We start from the raw sequence: 10,967 nt of genomic DNA, 5'->3' as shown, positions 1-10,967 counted from the left end.
GGGCCGGGCCGGGCCGGGTCGGGTCGGGTCGGGTCGGGGCTCGGCGCTGCCGCCGCTGCCGAGGCCGCTCGCGAAGTGCCCGGGGGCCGCGGCCGCCCCGCGCCGCCCCGCGCCGTGAGTCACCGCCGGGGCGGGGCCGCCGCGCCCGCGCCGGGCACCGGCACCGCGACCCGCAGCCCCCCCGTCCCGTCCCGCCCCCCCCCCTCCCCGGGCACAACGGGGACACGGGGCACCGGCGGGGGCCCGGGGGGACCCGGGGCGTCAGGGTTCCTGGGACACCGGGGTCCTGGGGGACACGGGACACCGGGGACGTGGGACACGAGGAGACATGGGAACCCGAGGGACACGGGACCTGGGGGACATGGGACACCAGAGACGTGGGATACAAGGGACATGGGACCTGGAGGGACATGGGACACTAGGGACATGGGACTGGGGGGGGGCATGGGTACACTGGGGACATGGGACACCAGGGACATAGGACCTGGAGCAACATGGGACACCAGGGACGTGGGACACCAGGAGACATGGGACCTGGAGGGACACAGGACCTGGAGGGACATGGGACACCAGGGACATGGGACCTGGGGGACACGGGACACCAGGAGACATGGGACCCAGAGGGACATGGGACACTGGGGACATGGGACACCAGGAGACATGGGATCTGGAGGGACATAGGACCTGGGGGACATGGGACACCAGGGACGTGGGACTGGGGGGCATGGGTGCAGTGGGGACATGGGACACCAGGGACATAGGACCTGGAGCAACATGGGACACCAGGGACGTGGGACACCAGGAGACATGGGACCTGGAGGGACACAGGACCTGGGGGACATGGGACACCAGGGACATGGGACCTGGGGGACACGGGACACTAGGAGACATGGGACCTGGAGGGACACAGGACCTGGAGGGACACAGGACACCAGGAGACATGGGACCTGGAGGGACATGGGACACTGGGGACATGGGACACCAGGAGACATGGGATCTGGAGGGACATAGGACCTGGGGGACATAGGACACCAGGGACGTGGGACTGGGGGGCATGGGTGCAGTGGGGACATGGGACATCAGGGACGTGAGACACCAGGAGATACAGGACCTGGGGGACATGGGACATCAGGAGACATGGGACCCCAAGGGACACAGGATATGGGGGACATGGATCATGAGGAGACAGGACACCAAAGTACACAGAACCTGGGGGACGAGGGACACTGGGGACATTGGATCCCAAGGGACACAGGATGTGCGGGACATGGGACACTGGGGACATGGAACACCAGGAGACATGGGACCTGGAGGGACACAGGGCCTGGGGATGTGGGACACTGGGGACATGGGACTCCAGGAGACATGGGACCTGGAGGGACACAGGGCCTGGGAGACATGGGACACTGGGGATGTGGGACACCAGGAGACATGGGACCCAGAGGGACGCAGGGCCTGGGAGACATGGGACACCGGGGACATGGAACACCAGGAGACATGGGACCTGGAGGGACGCAGGGCCTGGGGGACATGGGACACCGGGGACATGGAACACCAGGAGACATGGGACCTGGAGGGACACAGGGCCTGGGGGACATGGGACACCGGGGACATGGGACTCCAGGAGACATGGGACCTGGAGGGACACAGGGCCTGGGGATGTGGGACACTGGGGACATGGGACTCCAGGAGACATGGGACCTGGAGGGACACAGGACGTGGGGGACATGGGACACTGGGGACATGGGACTCCAGGAGACATGGGACCTGGAGGGACACAGGGCCTGGGAGACATGGGGACACCTGGGACACCAGGAATGCGGGACGCCGGGGCCATGGGACCTGGAGGGACACGGGACATGGGGGGCGCGGGGACGCCGGGTGGCGGGGGTGGGGGGGGGGAAGCTGAGGCCGGGCTGGCGAACGGGCACCGCCGCCGGGCTCGTTGCACACGCGCGTGCAAGGGCAGCGGTCGCCGGGAGCAGCACGAGCATGCAAATCGCACGCGTGTGCGCTGACCCCCCCACCCCTCCTGTCTGGGCGTGCAAACGGTGCCCGTCGAGGCTCTGCCCCCCGCCCCCCGCCCCCCGAGTGTGCGAGGGCCGGCGGGGCGGGCGTGCGAGGGGCCGGGCCGGAGGAGGTCCGGCACGCACGCCGGGGGTGGGGGTGGGCTGGGGGCCGGGGCCTCGCACGCTCGCCCGCCGCATTCCTGCGCCGCTGATGCAATGGCGCCCGGCGCAGCTGGGCCGGGGGCTGCGGGGGGCCCAGGCGTCCGGGGCCCCCTCCCCCCCTCCTCACCTGGGCCCCGGACGCCTGGGCCCTCCGCACCGCGTCCCGCTGCGCCGGGGCTGCTGCCTGGTGGGGGAGGGGGGCGCCGGGGGGCCGGAGGGGGAGGTGCGAAGCTTAGTGCGTGTGTTTGCACACGCGTGTGTTGGCTTGCCCACGTGTCGGTTTGCACGCGCGCGTGTCAGCTTGCCACACGCCTGTGTCAGCTGGCACACGCGCATGTCCGCTGGCACGCGCACGTGCGGGCTTGTAACTACGTGTGTCGGCTTGCATGCGCGTCAGCTTGCACACGCGTGTGCGGGTTTGCAACTATGCGTGTCGGCTTGCACGCGGGTCAGCTTGCACACATGCCAGCTTGCACACGCGTGCGGGCTTGCAACTACGCGTGTCGGCTTTGCAACTCCGCGCGTTGGCTCGCACGCGCATCAGCTTGCACACGCGCGTGCTGGGTTGCACATGCATGCGTCGGGTTGCACACGCGCGTGTCAGCTTGTGCGTGCCCTGGTGCACGCAGGCATGCGGGTGCTCCAGCCCTCCCCCCTCTGGCGCCACGCTCTCCGCCCTGGCACACGCGTGTGCGAGGCCGGGGGAAGTGACGGCCGGGCAGCAAACAATGCGCTGGCGGCGGGGCGCTTCCTGCCCCCCCCCCGGCTCGCACGCTCACGGCCTGGCCCCGCCCCCGCTTGCACGCGCACAGCCCCTTGCCACGCCCCCGTTTGCACACGCGACCCCCCCTTCCAGCCCCGCTTCCTTTGGGTGCCCCACGGTGCCACCCCTGAGCACCCCCAGCCCCATTGGGACAGTCCTGGGGCAGCTGCGGCCCCATAGGTGCCAGCCCCGAGCACCCCATAAGTGCCAGCCCTGGGTCCTGCCAGCCCCATGAGTGCCAGCCCCAAGCGCCCCATAGGTGCCAGCCCCACATGTGCCAGCCCCAAGGGCCCCATAGGTGCCAGCCCCATGTGTGCTAGCCCCAAGGGCCTCATAGGTGCGAGCCCCACGTGTGCCAGCCCCAAGGGCCCCATAGGTGCCAGCCCCGAGGGCCCCATAGGTGCCAGCCCTGAGCCTCACCAGCCCTATAGGTGCCAGGCCTGAGCCATGCCAGCCCCACATGTGCCTGCCCCGAGCACCCCATAGGTGCCAGCCCCACGTTTGTCAGCCCCAAGTGCCCCATAGGTGCCAGCCCTGAGCTCTGCCAGCCCCATAAGTGCCAGCCCTGAGCACCCCATAAGTGCCAGGCCTGGGCCCTGCCAGCCCCATAAGTGCCAGCCCCAAGTGCCCCATAGGTGCCAGCCCCATGTGTGCCAGCCCCAAGCGCCCCATAGGTGCGAGCCCCGAGCCCCACCAACCCCATAGGCGCCAGCCCCGAGCCCTGCCAGCTCCGTAAGTGCCAGCCCCAAGCACCCCATAAGTGCCAGCCCCGAGCGCCCCTTAGGTGCCAGCCCCACGTGTGCCAGCCCCATGTACCCCATAGGTGCCAGCCTCATAGGTGCCAGCCCCACACGTGCCAGCCCCGAGCACCCCACGCAGCGGGGAGGAGGCGGGGGGGTGCGGGCGGCCCCTATATAGCCCTGGCCGCCACCATGGCCCTATATAGGCGGCTGCTGCGGCCCCCGCGTCCCGTCCCCCCCCCCCCAGTGCCGGCTGCTTCCCAAAAAGGCTCTGCCGGAGCCGGAGCTGGGGGGGAGCCGGGGGGGAGCCGGGCGTCCGGCCAGCGCGGGGACGCGGCCCGTGGCCCCACCTCCCCAAAGGCCAAACCTGCCTTTACTGCCAACCCCCCCCCCACCCGCCCCCAAATCGCCCGTTTTTCCCCCCCAAAAGCTGGCTTCGAGCAGGGGCCCCGGAGGCGGAGCGCGCCGATCCCGACGCCTCCGGAGGCGCCGGCAGGCCAGGAAACGCGGGAACGCCCTGGGCCGCCGAGGAAGCCAAGCGGCCGCGGCCAGGGAAAGCCGCCGCCCGGCAGGGATCCCCCCAAACCAGTTCTTTTCACTGCAAAAACATCCCCCCCCCCCCCCCAAAAAAAAGCAGCGTTTCCTCCGCCAAACAGCCGTTTCCCCTCCAAAAGACGTTTTTTCCGGCCCCTCAAAGCAGCCGCAGGCGGCTCTGCCACCGGACGAGCGTTCGGGGGCCGCTGGTGCTGCCCCCACTGCGCGGCGCCGGGTCTGTTCACTCTGGAGCGGAGTGATGGCAAAGGCCTCTGCAGCTGGGGAGGCTGGCGGACGTGGGGGGGGGTGTCGCTGGCGGCGGTGGGGACACGGGTGGGGACGTGGGGGGGGGGGAGGGGGGACGCGGGGGAAGGGCCCCGGGCGCGGGGCGCGGCGGGGGGGGGGGGGTGGGGAGAAGCCCCGCGGCGCCCCCGGCGCTGCCCCCGCAAGAGCCGCGGCGCCGCCACGCCACGCCCACTCCGAGGAGAAGCCCCGCCCCCCGCCCGGCCCCGCCCCCCTCCGCCGCGGCCAGGCCCCGCCCACTCTTCCGCCCCCGCCCCTCCGCGCTCCCCATTGGCCCGGGGCGGGGCGGGCGGTGGCCGGGGCGCGGCGCATGCCGGGAGCGCGGCCAGAGGGGGTGGGGCTCGGCGGCGGCGCGGAGGGGGGGGGGAGGGGGAGGAATTGCCGCGGGGCATGCTGGGAGCGGGGCGGTGCCCCCCCCCCCCGCCCCCAACCCGGGCTGTGGCGGCGGCGCGCTGCCCGGGGGTGCCCGGGGGTCGAGTGTCCCACGCGGGTCCCCCCGTGGGGCCCCCAGGCCCGTGTGTTCCCCCCCCCTGTGTCCCCCTGTCCCCCCGTGGGGCCCCCAAGCCCATGTGTTCCCCCCCCCCGTGTCCCCCTGTTCCCTGTGGGGTCCCTGTGTCCGTGTGTCCCCCCCGTGTCCCCCTGTCCCCCCGTGGGGCCCCCAGGCTCGTGTGTTCCCCCCCCCCGTATCCCCCTGTCCCCCAGGGGGCCCCCAGGCCCGTGTCCCCCCCCGTGTCCCCCTGTCCCCCGTGGGGTCCCCGGACCCAGCCTGGCCCCGTGTGTCCCTGTCCCCTGGGATGCCCAACCCTGTGCCGTGGGGGCTCCCCGTCCCCAGGCTCCCCCCATCCCCGGTGACCCCCCCCCCGCCCCCCCCCGGTTCACCCCCCCCGTCCCCAGGCTCCCCCCATCCCCGGTGACCCCCCCCGGCCCCCCCCCCCCGGTTCCCCCCCCCCCGTCCCCAGGCTCCCCCCATCCCCGGTGACCCCCCCCGGCCCCCCCCCCCGGTTCCCCCCCCCCCCGTCCCCAGGCTCCCCCCATCCCCGGTGACCCCCCCCGGTCCCCCCCCGGTTCCCCCCCCCCCCCCCGTCCCCAGGCTCCTCCCATCCCCGGTGACCCCCCCCGGCCCCCCCCCGGTTCCCCTCCCCCCAGTCCCCAGGCTCCCCCTGTCCCCAGGGTCCCCCCCATCCTCAGTCTCCCCCCATCCCTGGGGTCCCCCCATCCCCGGTGTCCCCCCCCCCCCAGTCCGCCCCCCGTCCCCCCTGTCCCTAGGCTCCCCCCATCCCCGGTGTTCCCCCCCCGGCCCCCCCCGGTCCTCCCCGTCCCCAGGCTCCCCCTGTCCCCAGGGTCCCCCCCGTCCCCAGGCTCCCCCCATCCCTGGGGTCCCCCTGTCCCCGGTGTCCCCCCCCCGCCCCCCCGGCCGCTCTCACACACTCGCGCTTACTCCGACCTTATTCCCAAAGTGCCTTTAACAACCCGCCGGTAAAAACCTTCGCCCGGGTCCGGGCCGCTGCCGCCGTCATCGTCACCGCCGTGCCGCGCCGTGCCGTGCCGTGCCGTGCCGTGCCGTGCCGGGGGGGGGGGTCCCGTCCCTAGCGCGGCGCCGCGTCCCCGGGGCTCGGCGGGGAGCTGCGGGCGGTGGCGGTGGCGTGGGCCCCCCGACGTGGGGGGGGGGGACACAGGCTTGCGTGGCCCCGGGGGGCCGCGGTGGGGACGGGGCGGCGTCGGGGGACGCGGGACGATGCCGGGGGACGCGGGACGGTGTTGGGGGACATGGGGTGGTGCCGAGGGACGTGGGGCGATGTCGGGGCACATGGGGCGATGTCATGGGACGCGGGACGATGCCGGGGGACGCGGGGCAGTGCTGGGGGACGTGGGATGGTGCCAGGGGATGCGGGACGATGCCGGGGGACGTGGGACAGCGTGGGGGGATGCGGGGCAGTGCTGGGGGATGCGGGGCCGTGCCGGGGGACGTGGGACGGTGCTGGGGGATGCGGGGCGGCATCGGGGGATGCGGGACGGTGCTGGGGGATGTGGGGTGATGCCGGGGGACGCAGGATGGTGCTGGGGGACAGAGGGTGGTGTTGGGGGACACAGGGCGATGTCGGGGGATGCAGGACGGTGTGGAGGGATGTGGGGCGGCGTCGGGGGACATGGGGCAGTGCTGGGGGATGTGGGGCGATGCCGGGGGATGTGGGGCAGTGCTGGGGGACGCGGGGCAGCGTCGGGGGACACGGGGTGATGCCGGGGGACGTGGGGCGATGCCGGGGGATGTGGGGCAGTGCTGGGGGACGCGGGGCAGCATCGGGGGACACGGGGTGATGCCGGGGGACGTGGGGCAGTGCTGGGGGATGTGGGGCAATGCCGGGGGATGTGGGACGGTGTGGGGGGATGTGGGGCGATGCCGGGGGACGTGGGGCAGTGCTGGGGGACGCGGGGCAGCGTCGGGGGACAGGGGGTGATGCTGGGGGACGTGGGGCAGTGCTGGGGGATGTGGGGCGATGCCGGGGGATGCGGGATGGTGCTGGGGGACGTGGGGCGGCGTTGGGGGACGTGGGGCAGTGCTGGGGGACGCGGGGCCGGCGCCCACCTGGGCCCGGCCGGCAGCCGGCAGCCGTCGGCGAAGTCGAGGACGAAGGGCGAGGTGGCGGCGTCGGCGTCTGCGGGGAGGGCGGCGGAGGGCGGCGGGGTGCCGGCGCCCCGGGGTGGGGGGGCTGCACCGAGGGGGGGCGGGGGACACACTCACCCGCCTCCCAGTCCTCGTGGCACGGGGGACCCTGCGCCGCGGCGGCCGGGGGCTCGGCCGGGGACTGGGGCGCGGGGGGCAGCTCTGCGGGCGGGGGGTGGGAGGGGACGTGGGGGGACATCAGGCGACATGGGGGGACACGAGGGGACATGGGGGACATCAGGGGACGTGGGGGGCATCAGGGGATGTTGGGGGACATCAGGGGATGGACCGCGGAGGAGGCTGGGGGACACTGGGGGATGTCAGGGGTCATCAGGGGATGTGGGGGGACATTAGGGGACGTGGGGGGGACATCAGGGGATGTTGGGGGGCATCAGGGGATGGACCGCGGAGGAGGCTGGGGGATGCTGGGGGATGTCAGGGGTCATCAGGGGATGTTGGGGGACATCAGGGGATGGACCGCGCAGGAGGCTGGGGGACACTGGGGGATGTCAGGGGTCATCAGGGGATGTGGGGGGACATTAGGGGACGTGGGGGGGACAGCAGGGGACATTGGGGGACATCAGGGGATGGACCGTGGAGGAGGCTGGGGGATGCTGGGGGATGTCAGGGGTCATCAGGGGATGTGGGGGGACATTAGGGGACGTGGGGGGGGCATCAGGGGATGTTGGGGGACATCAGGGGATGGACCGTGGAGGAGGCTGGGGGATGCTGGGGGACACTGGGGGACGTCAGGGGTCATCAGGGGACATTGGGGGACATCAGGGGACGTAGGGGGACATGAGGGGACGGACCGCGCAGGAGGCTGGGGGATGCTGGGGGACACTGGGGGATGTCAGGGGGCATCAGGGGACGTGGGGGGGGCATTGGGGAGGTTGGGGGACATCAGGGGACATCAAGGGACATCAGAGGACATCAGGGGCTGCACCGTGGAGGAGGTTGGGGGAAGGTCAGGGGCCGTTTGGGGGACCTCGGGGGGGGGGGTCAGAGGACACCGGGGGGTCGGGGGCCGTTGGGGGCGGTCGGGGGACACCGGGGGGGGGGGGTCTAGGGACGTTGGGGGGTGTCGGGGGACCCGGGGGGGGCGGGGGCCGCACCGCGGCGGGGGCCGGCGCCCGGCGGGCGGCCGTCGGCGCAGGCGGCCGCGTGGCTCCGCAGCTCGGCGCGGGGCACCCGGTGCCGGGCGTTGTGGGGGCAGGTGGCCAGCGAGCGGGCGGCCTGCGCGTGGCTCTGCGGGGGGGGGGGCCGGGGGGGCCGTCGCCACCACGGCCCCACGGCCCCACAGCCCCCCACGGCCCCCACAGCCCCCACGGCCCCCACGGCCTTGCCACGGCCCCGCCACAGCCCCCCCCCAGCCACCCCCCAGGCCCCCATTCAGCCCCCCGGCCCCCCAGCAGCCCCGTGCCCCCCTTTCAGCCCCCTTGTGCCCCCTATTCAGCCCCCTGTGCCCCCCAGCAGTCCCTTGTGCCCCCTATTCAGCCCCCTGTGCCCCCTATTCAGCCCCCTTGTGCCCCCATTCAGCCCCCTGTGCCCCTCATTCAGCCCCCTTGTGCCCCCTATTCAGCCCCCTGTGCTCCCCGGCAGCTCCCCGTGCCCCCCATTCAGCCCCCTTGTGCCCCCTATTCAGCCCCCTGTGCCCCCCAGCAGTCCCTTGTGCCCCCCATTCAGCCCCCCCGTGCCCCCTATTCAGCCCCCTGTGCCCCCTATTCAGCCCCCTGTGCCCCCCAGCAGTCCCTTGTGCCCCCTCTTCAGCCCCCTGTGCCCCCTATTCAGCCCCCTTGTGCCCCCATTCAGCCCCCTGTGCCCCTCATTCAGCCCCCTTGTGCCCCCTATTCAGCCCCCTGTGCCCCCCAGCAGTCCCTTGTGCCCCCCATTCAGCCCCCCCGTGCCCCCTATTCAGCCCCCTTGTGCCCCCTATTCAGCCCCCTGTGCCCCCCAGCAGTCCCTTGTGCCCCCCATTCAGCCCCCCCGTGCCCCCTATTCAGCCCCCTGTGCCCCCTATTCAGCCCCCTGTGCCCCCCAGCAGTCCCTTGTGCCCCCATTCAGCCCCCTGTGCCCCTCATTCAGCCCCCTTGTGCCCCCTATTCAGCCCCCTGTGCCCCCCAGCAGTCCCTTGTGCCCCCTCTTCAGCCCCCTGTGCCCCCTATTCAGCCCCCTTGTGCCCCCATTCAGCCCCCTGTGCCCCTCATTCAGCCCCCTTGTGCCCCCTATTCAGCCCCCTGTGCCCCCCAGCAGTCCCTTGTGCCCCCCATTCAGCCCCCCCGTGCCCCCTATTCAGCCCCCTTGTGCCCCCTATTCAGCCCCCTGTGCCCCCCAGCAGTCCCTTGTGCCCCCCATTCAGCCCCCCCGTGCCCCCTATTCAGCCCCCTGTGCCCCCTATTCAGCCCCCTGTGCCCCCCAGCAGTCCCTTGTGCCCCCCATTCAGCCCCCTGTGCCCCCCAGCAGCCCCTTGTGCCACCCATTCAGCCCCCTTGTGCCCCCCATTCAGCCCCCTGTGCCCCCCAGCAGCCCCTTGTGCCACCCATTCAGCCCCCTTGTGCCCCCCATTCAGCTCCCTGTGCCTCCCAGCAGCCCCCCCGCACCCCCATTCAGCCCCCTGTGCCCCTGGCAGCCCCCCATGCCCTCCAGCCCCCCCCCGGCTCCCCAGCAGCCCCCCTGCGCCCCCCATCCAGCCCCCCCCGTGCCGCCCCCCGCGCCGCCGGCGCCCCCCGCACCCGCTGGCACTTGACGAGGTGGTAGGGGAAGCGGGACGCCCGCACGCGGTGGCTCTGGTCGTAGGGGCACTGCAGCAGGCGCGCCGGGTCCATGCCGCCGCCGCCGCGGCCACCGCGGCCGAGCACGAGCACGAGGACGAGCACGAGGACGAGGACGAGGCGCCGGTGACGAGCCGCCACCAACGGACCCCGGCGCCTTGTGACGTCACCGGCGGCACCGGCCCCCGTGGCGCTGGGTGGCACCGGCCGGGTGGCACCGGGTGGCACCGGACGGGTTGCACTGGGTAACACTGGCCACATGGCACCGGGTGGCACCGAGCCCCTGTGGCACTGGGTGGCACCGGCCGGGTGGCACCGGGTGGCACTGACCCCCCGTGGCACTGGGTGGCACGGGACGGGTGTCACTGGGTGACACTGGCCACGTGCCGTGGGTGGCACCGACCCCCCGTGGCACTGGGTAGCACTGGGTGACGCTGGCCACGTGCCATGGGTGGCACCGACCCCCCGTGGCACCGGGTGGCACTGGGTGACTCTGGCCACGTGCCGTGGGTGGCACTGCCCCCGTGGCACCGGGTGGCACTGGCCACCCATACGACCAGCGCGGGGGCTGTGCCGTGAGCGTCCCCACATGCACGCGCCTGTGGCACCGTGGCCAGTGCAACGTGTTCATGACCAGTGGCATGTGCCCGTGGCTGGTGGCAGGTGCCCATGGCTGGTGGCAGGTGCCCATGGCTGGTGGCACGTGCCCGTGGCTGGTGGCACTTGCCTGTGGCTGGTGGCATGTGCCCGTGGCCGGTGGCATGTGCCCCTGGCCGGTGGCACTTGCCTGTGGCGGTGGCACATATCTCTGGCTGGTGGCCCATGCCCGTGGCTGGTGCTGCGTGTCCATGGCCAGTGCTACGTGTCCCAAGCCGATGTCACACGCGTGTGACCAGCGTCACATGCCCGTGGCCGGTGTCACGCGCCCGTGGCCGGGTGCATACGACACCACGGGCATCCCCTGGCCGCGGCGGTGCCCGTGACGTGGCCGCCGTGACGTGGCCGCTGTGACGTGGCCGTGGC

Source organism: Rhea pennata, chromosome 29 (genome assembly GCF_028389875.1).
Source record: "Rhea pennata isolate bPtePen1 chromosome 29, bPtePen1.pri, whole genome shotgun sequence".
Classification (NCBI taxonomy): Eukaryota; Metazoa; Chordata; class Aves; order Rheiformes; family Rheidae; genus Rhea; species Rhea pennata.
This window is presented reverse-complemented; position numbering follows the sequence as displayed.